Raw genomic sequence first — 18,416 nt, 5'->3', positions numbered from 1 at the left:
AATGGAGGAAAAAACAAGACCAGCATCCACTAAGGATAACAAAAAATCAAAAATTACCGACAGCCCCACCCTACTAGGTGAGACTGAAGGGTCAACTACGAACTGAGTAAATTTCTGCCACTTCCTGTCATAGGAAGCGTGGGTGGAAGGTTTCCTACAGTTCATAAGGACTTGCTGGATCCTGTCAGAGAACCCCAAGGATCGATGAGCCACACTGTCAGCTTCAGGTGGGGCATGTTGTGATGGAGTACGTGGCCGCCCTGAGCTGACAGAAGGTCCGGTTCTGCCGGAAACTGGTAGACGACCCCCCTCGACAGTTGGAGCAGGATCGACAACCAGTTCTGGCGAGGCCACCAGGGAGTCACCAGGATGCAGCATGGTCTTTCTCTTGCTATCTTGTTCACCACCTTCGTCAACAACAGCAGAGGCGGAAACATGTAGAGGAATCGACCCTCCCAAGGAAGCAGGAGACCATCCCCCAGTGACGCTGGATCCGCTCCCCCTCTGGAACAGAACATGGGACATTTCTTGTTCTCGGCCGTGGTGAAGACATCCAGCTGCGGATACCCCCAAAGCTGGAATACAGGCTTCAGAAAACACCACTGCAGTTCCACTTGTGTGGGGAAGCCCCACCCCTGCTGAGGGAGTCTGCCTGTACGTTGAGGACCCCTGGAAGATGTGCAGCCTTCACAAAGATGTTGAATTGTAGACACTCCAACCAGAGATCCATCGCCAATGCACAGAGCCGGTGAGAAACTGTCCCTCCCTGCCTGTTGATGTAGCACAGGGCAGTGGTATTGTCCGTGAGTAACGCTACAATCTTCCCTGCCACCAAGGGACGGAAAGAGCGTAGGGCAAAATGAACCGCCAGCAGTTCCAGATAATTGATGTGGCACTGGGTCAGTTTTGGCAGCCAAGGGCCCCCCACACACAGACCTTCCATGTGAGCCCCCCAACCCCACAAGGAAGCATCTGTTGTGATAGTCACAGTGGGAGTCGGGAGATGAAAGGGAGCTCCCTGACAGATGTTGTTCTCTGACTCTCACCACTGTAGCGTCTGCAGAGTCACAGATGGGATGACGAACCTCTTTCGAGGTGAGTTTCTAAGTGGACAAAACTGGCGCAGAAACCACAACTGTAGGTCTCTCATCCTCAGTTTCGCGAAAAGTAGCACGCTTGTCATCGCCATCAGCCCCAGCATCCGCTGCAGCTGCTGCGCTGTGCCCCACTTTCGCCTCTGTAGAAGTTGTACCAGACAGATAATGTCCCTCGCTCTCTGCGGAGGCAGATATGCGTGATGCAGGTTCGTATCCAGCAAAGCCCCTATGAACTGCACTGTCCTTGACGGAGTAAGGTGAGATTTCTCCAGACTGACTTGCAACCCCAAGGTGTCGAGAAGACGTAGAGTGATGGCAATGTGAGTTGACAAACTTTCCCTCGACTTCACCACAAGGAGCCAGTCGTCGATGTATGGAAAGATGATAACTCCCTGGAGATGGAGATGGGCAGCCACAACGCTCATCGTCTCCGTAAACACCCGAGGTGCAGTGGACAGGCCGAACGGAAGAGCTTTGAACTGGAAGTGTTGGGAACCCACTGCAAACCGAAGGAAATGCCTGAACGCCGGATGGATGCTGACGTGGAAGTAGGCATCCTTGAGGTCCAGGGTTGCCATCCAGTCCCCTTGACTGATGAGGGGCAGGATTGTTTGCAGCGTGGACATTCTGAACTTCTGGTACAGAATAAATTTGTTCAGATTCCGAAGATCCATGATTGGTCTTACGCCCCCGTCCCGCTTGGGGACCAGGAAGTAACGAGAGTAAAAGCCCCCCGTCCTGGCCTCCAGTGGAACTCTCTCTATGGCTTGTTTCTGTAGGAGGTCATTCACCTCCACCAGCAGAGGTGGGGAAGGGGGAGTGGTGATTACCACGGATTGGTTTGGAATCTGAATAAACTCTATTTTGTAGCCCTCTTCTATGATGGACAGTGCCCACCTGTCTGTAGAGATCAACTCCCAGGCAGGTAGGAAAGGGCAGAGGTGGATAGATGCAGAACCAGTGGGGACAATGACGCGTGCCACGAGAAAGTCAAAGGCCCTGCTTCTGGGGGCGAGTGCCCTTGGACTTGCCAGAGGCCTGGGAGCCATAACGGCTCCTGTTGTTGCCTGAGTATGGTTGTTGGTTGTCAGGCTGGATCGAACGAGGTCGCCATTGTTGTTCAGGCGAGAACTTTTGATATGTCTTCTTGGCCCAGGGTTTGTGCCACTGCTTTGCCTTGGGGGCTCTGGAAGTTGCCTGCACGCCCAAGTTCCTGGAGGTCTTCAGGCTCTTGTCTATCTCCTGCAGTGCACTATCTGTGGTGGTGCGGAAAAGGCCGTCCCCTTCAAAGGGCAAGTCCTCAACAAAGGCCCTCGTGTCTTGCTGCAGGGCTGTTGACCTTAGCCATGAGTGATGGCGAATGCACACGTCAGACGTGATGGTCTTTGCGGACACATCCACCATGTGCTTTGCTGCAGCCAATTGTTGCTTGGCCACAGCAAAGCCTTCTTTCTGCAGCTTCCTGGCAGAGACCTTTTTGTCTTCGCTCAGGGAAGAGAGGAGAGGGGTGAGTTGTTCCCATACAGAGTATTGGTATCTAGCCATGCAAGCAGCATAGTTAGATACCTTTACCCCTAGGGCCCCTGCAGAGTAGACCTTTCTTCCCATATTGTCTAGCTTCCTCCCTTCCTTGTCAGGTGGGGATGAGTGGACCTTACGCACCTTGGAGGAGGAAGAGACGACCACTGAGTTCGGTTTCGGGTGGGCGAAAAGGAACTCAGCACCCGCCTCCTGGACCCTATACATGTGGTCCAGCCTTCTAGATGACACCGGCGTTGAAGATGGTTTCTTCCAGGGCTCCTTGACTGTCTGCAGAATCACTTTGGTGACCGGCAAAGCGATTGCTGTGGATGTGTCCCTTTGCATAATGTCGAAGACATTATCATCTACGACAGGGTGTGGTTGCGTCACAGGCAGGGAGAGGGAGGTTGCCATTCTCTTCACCAGTTTGCCATAGGACTTCAGATCTTCCGAAGGCGACATAGGAAGATCCTCGGCCGTATGGGACACTGGCGAAGGCTCCAAGGCTCTTTCCTGGTTGCCGGTACCGCTCTCAGAGTCCAACGAGGAAGACTCCCTTTGGATGGAGTGCTCAGAGAGGATTGGCATCGATTCCCAGATGGGTGAACGGGTTGATGCCGATGGTCGCCGCCGAGTCTCAGCCGCAGGGGTGGTGTGCCTCTCCGGAGGGATCGATGCCAATGCCGATGCTGCAGGTCTTCTAGAGTGGTGTGAAAGCCTCAACATATAGGATGCCTCCGAATGCTGATCCCATTCCGCAAACTCCTTCGGTGGAAACCACTGATATGGTGGATAGGAGTACGGATAGGTGGGCGGCCACTGTCGCTGATCCCACGGTGGTAGTGGTGAGAAACGGCGTGGTGCCATGGAAGACTCCAGCTCTCGCCTGCCTCTAGGTTCCATCGGGGTCAATGAGTCCATCGGCGCCAATGTCTCCACTTCGGAGATCGAACCACTTCCACTACGACGCCTCGATCCGGAAGAAGAGGATCACTGAGTAAGGTTGATCTCCTGTTCGGACATCGAGAGACGAGATTGATGAACACTGCCTCTCGATGCCGATGGGCTGCGGCACGGGGACGCCAGGATCTTCCTTGGCGGAGCAGAAGTCATCAGTGCCGAAACGTCGCGGGAAGGCGATGGAGTGCGGAACCTCTTCCGCTTTTCTTTTCTTCGCCTTCTTCGGAATGGATGCTTGGTCCCCGAGTCATCCCGACGCTTCTTAGCGGGCGTATCCACTGATCCTTCATGGGATCGTTTCATGGAGGGGCCCCGCTCAATCGGCATTTCGGTCAAGACTGGTGCCACATTGGCCGATGTGACTGTCGGGGCCAGAGTATCTGCCATGGTCCATGCCGACAGGCCTGATGCCGATTTCTGAGGGTGAAGTGCCGACTCAGTTAAAGTAGCCGAAAGCCGTGCCACCCGGTTCTTCCTCGTTTGCTTGGAGAAGCGGAGACAGTGTGGGCAGGACTCCACATGGTGCGCTTCACCCAAGCAGAGAAGACACACAGAATGGCCGTCTGGGGGGGCAATCTTCTTCCCACAAGAGCGGCAGCGTTTGAAAAACCCCCAACGTCTTTCCATAGACACCAATCGCAAAAAAACTTTGGGGGGAAAACAAACAAGGGGAAAGGCCCCGAAGGGCAAGTCCAACAATCACAAAACTTTTTTTTTTTAAACTAACTATCTAATAACTATCTATCTATCTATACTAAGGAAAACAACAAATGGGCTATATACAACGATAAAGGCAAAAAACCAACTATCTCACCGACCAGGGACACGAAAGGTAGATCCTCTCCGCACAGCGGTCAGAAAGGAACTGGCGGGATCCCTGCGCTGGCGCCAGTGAGCATGTGTACTGGGACGCCTGTGCATGCCCATTGGCGCCGAGTGCGGAAAAATCCCGGGCTTTTCAGATACTGATTCGGGGATCGGCACAGGCACTCTATGCCATGAGTGTGAAGCACAGAGACCACGAAGAAGATCATTGGTCAAAATATGTATTAGGGTTGCGGGGGTCTTTGACTTTAAAAGTTCATTTTTTCTCTTCGATTTTTAAAGAAATTAAAACATTTTCATAGGCCCCTAAAAGTATCATGGGCCTTAGACACTGCACCTACTGTGCCTAATGGATACATTGGCCTTAAATACAGGTTTTGAAGTGTCCCTGTATTCATAGGTGAAATGCAGGAGGGCAGTGGCCGCTTATCTGAAGGTGGATTAAATTAGGAAGAACTGGGAAGTGGTTAAGAGCAGCGGACTCTGATCTAATCTGGAGAATCAGGTTTAATTCCCCCCTTTCCACATGCAGCCAGCTGGGTCACCTTGGGTCACTCACAGCTCTCTCAGCCCCACCTACCTCACAGGGTGCCTATTGTGGAGAAAGGAAGGGAAGGCAATTGTAAACTGCTTTCAGGTAGGAGTATTTCAGCAGGTGAACCTGCTATTCACTATCAGCATTCACTGTCACTGGCCCTAGCTGCCACTCATCCTGGCTCCCTAATACCCAAATTGACACCCCTCTGCTGAGATGCTAGATTTCATTCCTTTTGACAACAGCCCTTGAGAGGGATAAGCACTTCCCATATATAACCTTGCAGAACGGTATTAATAGAAGGCAAATAGCAAGCTCTCTGCCAGTGTGGTGCCTTATGCAGGTTTCTGAGAGATGTCAGAGCACATACCTTTTATTGCTCAATGGAGCAAATATTTATGATAACTGCTAATTATAGAAAGTGGAAGAAACCAACAGAGGCGTGGCACGCAGATGATCCAGTTTGCTTTAATGAGGCAATGTTAAAACATCACATGGAGAGACTCACATGGGCTCTGGCCTTTCTTCACAACCAGTTCCGAGACAAAGCTTAAAGTATTTCAGCAACTGGTCATATAAATAAAAATAACTACAGAAAAAAATAAGCGTTTACTAGGCTTGCATTTGTGCTAACTTGTCTACATACATGCTCACACAGGATTTCAGACTGCCATGTGTTGGTTTCACAAAGTAAAACTGTTCCCAAGTCCAATGAAATACTGTAGGTGTGGGAGCCAAAATGGAGCTCCATCCCTCATTGCATCCAGGAAATCAAAATTTGGTATTAATTGGTCAGTTTATTTATTTATTTAAAATACATTATGGCATTCATTTTCTACAGCCTGACAACAGCTCCTGTGAAGTAGCTAACTGTTATTTTCAGTTTCCGCATCGAGGACAGAAGGCCCAGAAACTAGCAGCGTGGTGTTTCACTCCAGACCAATATAGCACTTCAGTGCTGCAGCAGCACCACTAAGATACCTTGGTACCACTGAGAAACAATGAGATTGTGGCTGTTGTTAGCAACTTCTGTAACACCAATAACGAATGCCCTGAGAACCCGTTGCCCAGTTAGCTACTTCTCTCCTCCCATATCCATGTAACAACAGTCGCAATCTCAAAGTATCTCAATGGTGCCAAGGCATTGCCATGGTGCTGTTGTAGCACTGAACTGCTAGTCTAGGGCTATAGCTCTCAACTTAGAATGTTCAAAAAAGTGTGAGGAGGATTGACAAGTGAAAAGGGCAGAGGGGGAAGTGCAATGCTATTGGAAGTGCTTCAAACATTTAAATAGCAGACTACAGCGATTCAGAAGCACAAAGAAGTGGTGGAAACAGAAAAAAGCAGTTTACCATAAGATCTGCTTTGTTAACCAGATGCAAGCGGCTTTGTATGAAAAGATAAATAAAATCCATTAGCAGCCAGTTGGTAAAACCATTGTGTCTGAAATGACACAAAAAACAATTAGCAACCCGCTACCAGAATGGATTGTGAAGGCTGTCTGAAAGGGGCTGTGGAGACCCTGTGAAGGTGCCACCTCCTCCAGAGGGACTGATCTGTATAGTGTGAATATCAGCTGTAATCCCTGGAGAACTCTGGGCCCCTTGCAAAGATTGGCAGTTGTCAACTCCTGGTTGAAGATGAAGACGAAGATATTGGATTTATATCCCACCCTCCACTCCGAAGTCTCAGAGCAGCTCACAATCTCCTTTACCTTCCTCCCCCACAACAGACACCCTGTGAGGTGGGTGGGGCTGGAGAGGGCTCTCACAGCAGCTGCCTTTTCAAGGACAACCTTTGCCAGAGCTATGGCTGACCCAAGGCCATTCTAGCAGGTGCAAGTGGAGGAGTGGGGAATCAAACCCGGATCTCCCAGATAAGAGTCCACACACTTAACCACTACACCAAACTGGAAATTTGGGGGTGGGGCCTGGGGAGGAACCTCAGCAGGGTATAATGTCATATAATCCAACCACCAAATAAGCAATTTTCTCCAGGGGAACTGATCTCTGTAGTAATTTTGGAGACACCCTATAGGATTGCCAACTCCAGGTTGGGGAACACCTGGAGATTTGGGGAATGGAGCCTGAGAACAGCAGAATTGGGGGAGGCGAGGGACCTTCAATGGAGAATAATGCCATGGAGTCCACCTTCCTAAGCAGCCATTTTCTCCAGGGGAACTGACATTTGTTGCCTGGAGATCAGCTGTAATCACAGGAGAGCTCCAGTCACCAGAGCCAGCGTGTCCATTAGGCAGCACAAGGTGGCTGCCTGGAGTGCAGCTCTGGGGGAGGGCACTGGTTTTGGTGCTCCTGACCATTCTCATTTCCTCAGTGAGGGAAATAGCGAGCTCAGTGGCAGCACACATGTTCACCGCTCACTGTCGCTCCATCCCTTGTGTCTGTGCTTCCACGCACAGACACGAGGGGCAGAGCGAAGGGGGTGAGGGGGACATGTGCATGCACGCTGAGGCCAGAAGCTCCGCTGCAGTCGCCACCAAGCTCGCCCTTGCTGAAGAAGTGAGGGGCGGCAGGGGGGAGCCTTGTGCTGGCTGCCCAGTGCCAGTGCTACCAGTCACTACCTGGAGGTTGGCAACCCTACTACCCTAGCTGGCAGTTCTATGCCCATTCCTCTCTGTAGCTGAAGAAGAATCTGCGTTCCAGGACAGACAGTAGCTCACTATCCTCAGACTTTCGGATTCCGGATTAGTGTTCTGTATTTCCAAAAAGAAACATCTGCCCCTTCTACAATAAAACTGCAATTCTAGTGGTGCAGAAACCGTGTTGGTCTTTGGCAGCAAAAATCAACAGGAGTCTTGTAGCACTTTAAAGTCTAATAAAATTTTATTCCAGCTTATTCCTACATAAAAATGACAGCACAGTGAAGATCCAGTCACTGCAGCTGAAGAATTGGGCCCCAGTCCATGAAAACTGCTGCTGGAATAAAATTGTGTTCAGTTTTTTACGGTGCCATAAAAATCCTGTTTATTTCTGTGCCTCCTGTAACCCATGCCTGAGGCTGGGAGAAATGAAGGGCAGTGAAGTCCTTACCTGAGATCTTAATATACCTTCCTCCCGCCCAAGAAAAGCTTCTTTTAATTTCCACTTTGTTCACTTTCTCCATCTGCCCAGGTAATACATTTAAATGGCTTAAGGGGTCACCTCTGGCTTACAGTTCACACACCACAATTTGGCCCTATCCCAAGTAGCAGATATTCATGGGGCTGCATTCTCTGCTATTTAGAAGAATCCTTTGGTGGTGGTGGATATGCAATGATCAGTATGTGGGCAACTAGTTTGCACTGCAACAACCGGAGCACTAACCAAGTAAGCCACTTCTGTGATGTGTAATTTAGTCTGCCATTGTTTAAACAGCTTTCATAACAGACATAGCCTTAAATGATTTCTTTCCCCCAGGGATACTAAGGAGCCAAGATTTTCAAAGATGCTCGGAAAACAAAGCCAGCCTCCTCTGGTACACACATGCCTTCAGTGGTTAAATATAGGTAAGCCTTCATTCTTCATTAACAGCTCAATTCACAACCCAGTTACACCTAAGGCATGATCTACACAAAGATCACATGGGGAAATCCCACCAGATTATAAGGAGAGGATCACACCACTGAGTGCTCCCCCAGACTGAAAAACTCCTAGCACAAAGAAAAGTAGGCCACAGTGACGCTTTTAGCCTTCCTCTTTCACATGCCAGTTCTCATGTGCAAGGATTATTTTTCACAGTGTTGTGTTCAACTATGCAACCTGCAGTCTAAGTGAAACCATTCTGGAACAGAGTTACCATATGATCTTCTGTCTGGGTATCTCATACTTTAGGGGGGGGGGTTGGGGGGCAACAGGAGATAACATCATCTGTACCCCAACATTTCTTTCCAAAAGGGATTAAAAGCATTTTACATCATTCTCCTCCCCTCCATTTCATCCTCGTAACAGCCCTGTTTGGTATGTTAGGCAGAGGAAATGCAACTAGATCAAAGTCACCTAGAAAGCTCACAAGACAGTGTGCAGATTCAAACTTGAGTCTACTAGATAATATTCTGATGCTCTCAACAAGTACGGTACATCACACGGGCTCTTTGCCACATTCTATATTCAAACAGACATTAGCTTTGTGTTCTTTAAGGTTTGCCATTAGGTATCTTCTTAAAAATATTGCTTTTGACAGTTTGGAAATTTTCTGCAGGGTGGTGGAAGGGTGAGGAAAAGAGACACAGGCTGAAGGTGGTACAGAGGAGAGCCTAGGGCACGAGTGGCCAAACTTGCCTAACATATGAGCAACAAAGAATAAATATCAGATGCTTGAGAGCCACAAGACATGAATATCAGATGTTCGAGAGAAGGAAGGAAGAAAGGAAGGAAGGAAAATAGATGGGGGAAGGAGATGTGGGAAGAAAGAAAGCAACTTTAACTTTAAATACATTCTCCAAGTCACTAACTGGCTTGGAAAAGTGATTGCTTTCTCCAAGCTGGCTGGCAGGGCGGGGTGAGGCTTCAAGAGCCACACAATATGAAAGAGCAACATGTCACCCCTGGCCTAGGGCTTAGTGATGAGTAAAACACATACTTATTCCACACAGAAGGTCCTAAATCTCTGACATCTCCTACTTCCAGTAAGCCTGCATGAAGAAAGACAAGATCACTCAGACTAGGCTGGCAGTTCAAAAACTAAGCTCAGACAAGACAAACTGAAGCAGGTGTTTAAAAATTAAGCCACAGTTTTAACCACAGCAATGTCTATATACTCCTCAAAGACTATATACTCCCCACTCCACTAATTCCCCCTCTGCCAACATAAGGGCAGTAATATTAGCCAGATGGAGGGCAAAGGATGCCCTAAGATCCCCCAACATAGCCTGCATGGGGGAAGTCCTGAAGCATTACCATTGCCTCCATCTCTGATATGCCTTCCCTCAGATACTGCTGGAATGGGCAAAGAGGTCCATATTAACTGCTCTGCCTTGCAGTTACAAGGAAGACATCTGCCCTCTGGTCTAAAAGATGACTGAGAGAACAGACAGATCTCTTTTAGAGTGACATGTGCTTCCAGTTTTAATACACATAAGACCTACTTCCAGGCCAGTGGGAAACACAATTTGTCTTGAAATACGGCAGTTTCATATATTCAGATATACTGCTTCCTAGTCCTTAGAAATTCCATACAACTCTCTACCCAGCTGAATTTTTAGCAGGTGCACTCCTCCTGTCTCTGAACATCTGTGTACAATGAGGGCTAGAAACTGTTTTTAAAATATGGGTTGTGGTCCTCAAGAGTCTAAAACAAAGCCACAGGTGCCTATATTAAAAGGGACAATCCCTCACTGCATGTCTCAGTTCACAGTCCCAGACCTCTGGGCCCTCCTTTACTATAGCCAGCGCACAATAACTGTCCTAATGAAACCACAGACAGCTTCTGGGCCAGACAGCGCTGTTACACGAAGAGGGATATAAATTGACAAGAAAATGAACAGTGATCAATTGTTCAGGGTCACACTGGGAGGAGGCTTTGAGCAGGGCTGGCAGGCATCCAATACTATTCAATATTTTAATTAGATATTTGAAGGGCCAAGTGGTAAATACACTAGCCGAATTCATGAATGATCTGAAGCCGAGGGAAGAAACCGTGAAGACGGAGGCCAGAGATCATTAAATAAAGGTCTGACCTCAATAAGATGGAGCAATATGCTGTGTCGCTGGCCTGATGCCACGCAGAGGCTTATATGTGGCGGCAGAAAAGCCATTCTGGTGCGTTCTCATTTTATTTATTTATTTTACTTTTACCCGGTTTTGAATTCTGCTGGCTTTAGAGGATTTAAACTGGGCAGCAGAGAGCATCTGCTCAGCTCCCTTACCAGCGCACAAAGACAAATCCTTTACAACATACACAATTCGGCATCAAAGGGAGAAACAGTAACAGAAAGGCCTGGTATAAATGAAGTAAATAAATATTTCCAGACAGGCGGGCAAGATAAGAGTATCTTTACAAGCCCCACCAAGTCTCAAGCAAGGGAGAGGAGTTGATTGGAGAGAGAGGGCAATTTTTTTCTGTTTTCCTGCCCCAACTCTGAGTCCTCAGCTATACAAAGGAGAGTTACTTACTAACAGTGTCTGTAATAGTGGACTATAGAAGCTCTGTACAATATCTGTCTGTCTGTCTGTACAGGGTCAGTGTGTATAGAAGGAGCAAGTGAACACAGTGCTCCCCCTCCTCTGCTCACAACCAAGCACTCTGGCCACACAAACTAGTAACACACACAGCAGGCTACAGCGCCTTCACATGCACCATTCAAGATACTGATGGACACTTGCCATCCTTCAGATATTGTTTGCACCTGGTGGCTTTTCTTTGTTATTTATTTATTTACTTCATTTATACCCTGCCTTTCTCCACAATGAGGATGAAAAGCACCTTACATCATTCTTCTCCCTTCCACTGTATCCTCACAAAACCCTGCCAGGTAGGATAGACTGAGATTGTGTGACTGGCCCAAGGCCACCCAGCAAGCTTCCATGGCAGATTTGAAACTAGGCCTTCTAGATACTAGTGTGACACTCAAACCACTGTGCTCATATCCTAGGTCAAGCATTTTTATTTCCCAGTTACAATTAAAGAATGTAAGTGGTGGCCTGTAGCATCAGACCAGGAGAGCCAGTTTGGTGTAGTGGTTAAGTGTGTGGACTCTTATCTGGGAGAACCGGGTTTGATTCCCCACTCCTCCACTTGCACCTGCTGGAATGGCCTTGGGTCAGCCATAGCTCTGGCAGAGGTTGTCCTTGAAAGGGCAGCTGCTGTGAGAGCCCTCTCCAGCCCCACCCACCTCACAGGGTGTCTGTTGTGGGGGAGGAAGGTAAAGGAGATTGTGAGCCGCTCTGAGACTCTTCGGAGTGGAGGGCAGGATATAAATCCAATATCTTCTTCTTCTTCAGACCTGTGGTCCATCTAGTCCAGCATCCTGTTTCGCGGAGTGGACAGCCAGCTGACCTGGATGGCCACCAAACAGAGGAGCCCTGATGTAACTCTCTCAAGCACTGGTTCTCAGGCCCCTCCTTCATGAACCCTGAAATAAGTTTACTGCTAACATGTTATCCATGTGTGAAGGAGCCTCGGATTTGGAAAAAGTAATATTTTTGCTTGCAGATGAGGATGCTTATTATTCTAATATAGTTCCTTTGTTTGCACTGGCTGCAAGAAGGATTAGATCGAATGGTATGGAACCTTACTTATACACTGCTGGCTGTGTTTTAACTTCTTTCTTTTTTTTTAAATGCTTATGGGCCCTGATCGGTATCATTTCTGTAATACTGTAACATTGTGAATTTTGCTAACACTGGTTCTCAGAGGTTTACTGCCTTTGGACATGGAGGTTATCTATCTGGATGCATGAAAACACTGATCTTATCAACTCTGGGAAATAGTAGCTGGGACATTGCTATATAAGTGGGTTAGCAGAAAATGTCAGGAGGGGCTGCGGCTCAGTGGAAGAGCCTCTGGTTTGCAAGCAAAAGCTTTCAGTTGCAATCTCCAGTTAAAATAGACCAGGGAGTAGGTGATGTGAAAGACCTCTGACTGTACAGTTGCCAAGTCCAATTCAAGAAATATCTGGGGACTTTGGGGTGGAGCCAGGAGCAAGAGTGTGACAAGCATAACTGAACTCCAAAGGGAGTTCTGGCCATCATATTTAAAGGGACCACACACCTTTTAAATGCCTTACTTCCATTGGAAATAATGAAGGATAGAGGCATCTTCTGTTGGGGCTCATAGAACTGGACTCCCTACTCCAATCTTTTTTAAACTTGGATGGTATTTTGGGGAGAGGCACTGGATGCTATGCTGAAAATTTGGTGCCTCTATCTAAACCACCACCACCACCCCCCGCCAGAGCCCCAGATACCTGTGGATCAATTCTCCATTATACCCTATGGGAATTGGTCTCCACAGGGAATAATGCAGTCCCCAGCAGATATCCCCCCACCCCCGCTTTCTGATGACCCTGAAGCGGGGGGAGGGCCTCCAAACTGAAGGATCCCCTGCCCCCACCTGGGGATTGGCAACCCTATGTGACTGAGACCCTGGAGAACTGCTGCCAGTCTGAACAGACAATACTGATTCTTGACAGACTGACAGTCTGATTCAGTATAAGGCAGCTTCACATGCACCAGTCAAGGCAAATGAAGTTTCACAAAAATAGTACCATGACCTGCAGGAAAGACGTTTGTATCCTGGCAATAACAGCCATGCCTTCATTGCATAATAAGCTGTCTAGAAAGGCCTTTTCTAAATGGTCATGAACTTTGCATTTTATAGCCTCGGTGGTTTGGGAATGTAATAACAGTTTAACTGCTTTCCCCACGCCCCCCACTCTTTGCTAAAAAAGAAAAGAAAAAAGAGCTGCCTGTGATGTTTCGACAGGGCAGGGCACAAAATGAAATAAACACAACAAACCAAGGAATTGCCTAATTGAATAGGATTATAGCTCTTCACCCAAGCAAAGGGCAGAGGTTTTATTCTAACTCTCTTATCACTCTGTCTTTTTTTGGCTCTTGGGGCTTTTTGATGCACTAATTAGCCCACCCAACCTGGGACAGCCCATTTTGTTCTCTGACCATTTTTAGCCTGAAGAAGAGCCACCCGAAACACAACCTCAGCTTTGCCACATGTATGTACCTTTGCTATTACTAGTTACTCTAGATCTGTATCGCTTAGCGTTCTGGCACATGAATAGTACAGTGGAGGAGTGCCCAGAACACTTGTCCTACCAACAATACCACACATTTTTAAAAAGTTCCCAAAATAGCACAGGCATGGGGTAGAAGGTATGCTGCTCCATGATATCACAGGCACTAACCAGTACAGACCCATCACCACATTCCAGAAACCATTCACAGACATGTGGACACCACCACTTAGAGATGATTGGTTTTACCCCAGTCAAAATATGTTGCCACTGGGGAGCTGGGAAAATGTGATACCCTGGCAATAAAAGCCCTGCCCCAAAGAAATATGGCTGGATGTCCCACAACAAAGGAGTAACAGTCCACAAAACCACAACTTTCCTCATGCCACAATCTGCCTCCTTACTGGAACATTTGTTCGGGCCAGTGTTCCCTCTAAACTGAGTTAGCATGAGCTAGCTCACAGATTTTTAGCCTCCAGCTCACACATTTTTGTCTTAGCTCAAGAAAAATAGCCCCAGAGCACAATCATTTATGCAGTAGCTCACAACTTTAATGCCAGTAACTCACAAAGTAGAATTTTTACTCAAAAGACTCTGCAGTTTAGAGGGAACATTGGTTCTGGCCTCAATGCACTGCAAGTACACAGCCCAATAACCTGACTAAGTACAGGAGGAGTACAGCATTTTAAACTGCGCAGCATTGGGTTGTGAACAGCTTTATACTAAAAAACAAAACAAAACACCGTAAAAGCACCAAAAACACAATGGTGTTACCTCATTTCATCCTCTTCTTCCACAGACTAAACAGCCTTGATACTTCCGTTTCCCCTAAAACACCCACTCAAATGCTTTTCATCTAATTTCTTCTGGAATCGGATGTATGATCAAGACCCAAACAGATCTCTGCTGGGAGGGCAGGATCTGTGACAACAGTGCATATCCTGTTGTGAACTCTGCTACACTTGCCATCTGAAAGCCTCACAGTTCTACCTTATTGCCTAATCTTTCTGCCTAAAGAGACTAAGAGCATAAGGCATCTATCAGGATTCATTTGGCAGCAAAGTCCCAAGCAGATTTACGCAGAAGCAAGTCCCGCAGAGTCTAATGGGACATGCTCCCTAGTATGAGTGTTTAGGATGACAATCTATGCCAGGCTGGTAGCCATGGCAACTGGACGCAGCTGCATCCTGTCTCGCCTGGTTCCAGCTTCCGAAGAGCAATCCTTAAGGAAGTCGGAAGAGGCTGCTGGTCAACTCTGGTTTCCGTTGGGTGTTCTTGTCTGTTTTGTGAACTGCTCATCTAAGACCACTTGCCTGACTTGGATCACTGGATGCTCTTTATTTTTAGACATTTAAATCTGTCTTGCCAAGAGAACTGTATGCAAACAGCTACACCAAAGGGTAGTTTGAGGGTTAGAGTCTTTGTAGCATAAAAAGCCAGTGTCTAATTACTCTACAGCCAAAGGTTACAAAGGCCAGATAATCTGCCAAAATGCTCAATATTGTACAAATCTTTGCACTGAAACATTCTTAGGCTGCAAAAACCCAGGCATACAGCTAGGCTCAGCTTTTTTCTCTCCCCTTGGTTAACGCTGGCTACATGACCCAGAACAAACTTACCTGACTGCTATAGGCTTGTTCCAGTAGGAGTCCACAATCTATGCAATGGCATCAGCAGAACGTCCGCAGGTGAGTCACTTACATCTGCAGCCAGAGATCTGTGAAGTACCTGGAGTTCAGGCAGCCTTTTAAAAAAATACAATTTGGTAAAGTTAATCTGTTTTATACATGGAACCGATCAGTGAACAAAGTATGTAAATTTGCATCCTCAGGTTGCAATTCAGAGATGTGAGTTGCCCTTTTAAAAACTACAAGGCTGTGGGGCACAGTCATGCAGTTCCCTGTCCTAAGAGTGGACTAAGAAGTTCAGATGGCCCTGGAGTGAGCCAAGTGAAGTGGCAACTGTAGCACTGCAAATCACTGCTGCAGGAGATGCTGACTTCAGTGGCACCAACCACAGGTATTAACTCAGCCACTTCTTCCTGCCACAAAGTGATGGCAGTATGGCAGTAGAGCAATGGGACCCTGAATATCACTGTTGTTGATGGATCTGAGCCAAGTGATCTCTAAAGCACCAGGGGAACTCCTGGGGATTGGCTTTGCTGGCTTCTGGCCACCAGTGGCCCTGTCTAGGGCATTGCCCCCCCCCCCTGGAAATTTCCCTGTGTTAAATGGCCAGTTCACCTCTGTCCTGCCCCAGTCTTTCATTAGACCCCCTTTGTTCTCCTTTCTCCCCTGCTTGGTGCACCAAAGAGATTTCCAGTTTTGTCCAACAGGATGCCCGGGGGGGGGGGGGGGGGGCAGGGAAGTGATTCCTGGAGAAGCAGGCAGAAACAGCCATAGCTGTGCATCATCCTCCTCAGTCGTGAACGTTTTCAAGAGAATCGAATAGTAAATGCCTAGATCAGGGGTGGCCAAACTTGCTTAACATAAGAGACAGATAGAATAAACATCGGATGTTTGAGAGCTGCAAGACATGAATGTCAGATGTTTGAGAGCCACGAGACAGGAAGGAAGGGAGGGAGAAGAAGAAGAAGATATTGGATTTATATCCTGCCCTCCACTCCGAAGAGTCTCAGAGCGGCTCACAATCTCCTTTACCTTCCTCCCCCACAACAGACACCCTGTGAGGTAGGTGGGGCTGGAGAGGGCTCTCACAGCAGCTGCCCTTTCAAGGACAAGCTCTGCCAGAGCTATGGCTGACCCAAGGCCATGCTAGCAGGTGCAAGTGGAGGAGTGGGGAATCAAACCTGGTTCTCCCATATAAGAGTCCGTACACTTAACCACTACACCAAACTGGCACACTTAACCACTCTCACCAAACTGGAGACAGATGGGGAGGGGAGGGAGAGGAGGAAAGAAAGCAACTTTAATTTTGGAAGCATTCTCCAAGCTGCTGGCTGCCTTGGCTTGGAGAAGTGATTTAAAGAGACAGATGCCCTCTTCAAGCTGGCTGACGGGGCAGTGAGGGCTTTGAGAGCCACACAATATGTGTGAAAGAGCCACATGTGACTCCCAACCCACAGTTTGGTCACCCTGGCCTAGATCCAAGTCAAGGAGCACCTTATTGACACCAGATTTTCAGGGTATAAGCTGTCAAGAGTCTTTGCCTTTTCAAAGAGCCTGGAAAAGGGATCTGGCCATTACTTTTACTAGTGGGGAATGGAGGGATATTTGGTCTTCCTCACTACTGACTTCAAAGTCACTTAATATTAGAGCTCAGGCTTACAAAGTCATGGCCAGGTGGTACATTACCCCTGCGCAGTTAGTGCATTCAGCTACTAATGTTTATGCTGGAGAGGTTGTTTGGAAAAGGGTACCAATTTCCATATGTGGTAGACATGCCCAATAATTTCTTTATTTTGGACACAGGTTATTATGGAGATTTATTATATTACAAATGTCAGGATTCCATTATCTGCTAAAATTTGTCTCTTAAACGTGTGGGATGATTTTGAGATTCCTATTTTAAAGATGGAGTTAATTTCTCTGCTGCTTAACATGGCCAAGTTTGCTATTGCCTTGCATTGGAAATTAAAGCCATCCCCTTCTGTAGAAGTTTGTTGAATAAATATTGGGAGTACTGTATTTTAGATAAAAATCACTTACAATTTGGAAGGGAGGAGATCTTCAAAGGAAGGTCTCATATTTTAGTAAAGTGTTCCCCTTTTATGGGTTATTTTTCACATGGGAATTTTGGTTCAAATGGGCAATGTATGCTGGTTTGGCATTAGTTTGTGTTACTTGATTACTTTGCAATCTGGGTTTCTTTAGTTGTTGTTCGGTTTTTTTTTTCTGGTGACTATGTGGTTTTGATCTCGTCTGTTTATATATTTACATATAATTCCGTATGTGATTCTGTGTGTATCTCTGTATTTTGAAATAAAATTGTTTGAGTTTAAACAAAAAGAGTCAAAGTTTCATTAGTATTTGATGAAAGGAGCTTTGAGTCTCAAAATCTTATGCTCTGAAAATTTTGTTGGTGTCTGAGGTGCCTCTGGACTCAAATCTAATTGTTCTCCTGCAGTTCCTCTGAAACAGGGGTGGCCAAACCGTGGCTCAGAAGCCAAATGAAGTTCTTCCATGCATATTATGTGGCTCTTGAAACCCCCACCACCCCATCAGCCAGCTTGGAGAAGGCATTTCTCTCTTTAAATTACTTTGCCAAGCCATCTGATGGTTTGGAAAATACATTTAAAGTTCCTTCCTTCCTCTGACATTCACATCTTGTGACTCTCAAACATCTGATGTTTATTCTGTGTGGCTCTTAAGTTAAACAAGTTTGGTCACTCCTGCGCTGAAACAATCTTAATAGTAGACAAGCAGAGGAAGAGGAAGAACACAGAAGAACTTTGGTGGGTCTGTTTGAGAATATGCCTTTCTCCCTCGCTAAAGGTAGAAAATTCAAGCACTATCTGCATAAACTTGCATAAGAAGCACAGCTTGAAATGCATACTGCACTTTTTAAAAGGTTTTAATAAATTTGCTCTTTCTTATGCATGTGGCTGGCTCTCCCCTTTTTTTACCCTTGCACAGATGACATTGCTTATTTAGCCTTAGCTGTTGGGTGTATGCATTGTATATGATCATGCTGTCACCTTCCAAACAAGCATTTAGTATGATTCAGAATTTGGCATCCTGATATTCTTAGCTTGCATGTTTAATTCAACAAGCCCAAGCTTCTAGTCCTTAGAACAGTGAACTAAAAAAAAAATGCACTCAGACCTCAGAAG

At 47.0% G+C, this 18,416-nt stretch overlaps 1 protein-coding gene across 1 annotated transcript in view; it reads right to left on the bottom strand.

Annotated features, from left to right (window-relative positions):
• Nucleotides 1–18,416, bottom strand: part of PLXNB1 (plexin B1) — a 159,050-nt gene that overhangs the window by 107,514 nt on the left and 33,120 nt on the right. The window contains exon 3 of the mRNA XM_060239326.1: nt 15,244–15,368. The gene's annotated coding sequence lies outside the window, so the exon portion shown is untranslated. The remainder of the gene's footprint in view (nt 1–15,243; nt 15,369–18,416) is intronic.

This window comes from Heteronotia binoei, chromosome 5 (assembly GCF_032191835.1).
Source record: "Heteronotia binoei isolate CCM8104 ecotype False Entrance Well chromosome 5, APGP_CSIRO_Hbin_v1, whole genome shotgun sequence".
Classification (NCBI taxonomy): Eukaryota; Metazoa; Chordata; class Lepidosauria; order Squamata; family Gekkonidae; genus Heteronotia; species Heteronotia binoei.
This window is presented reverse-complemented; position numbering and strand designations above follow the sequence as displayed.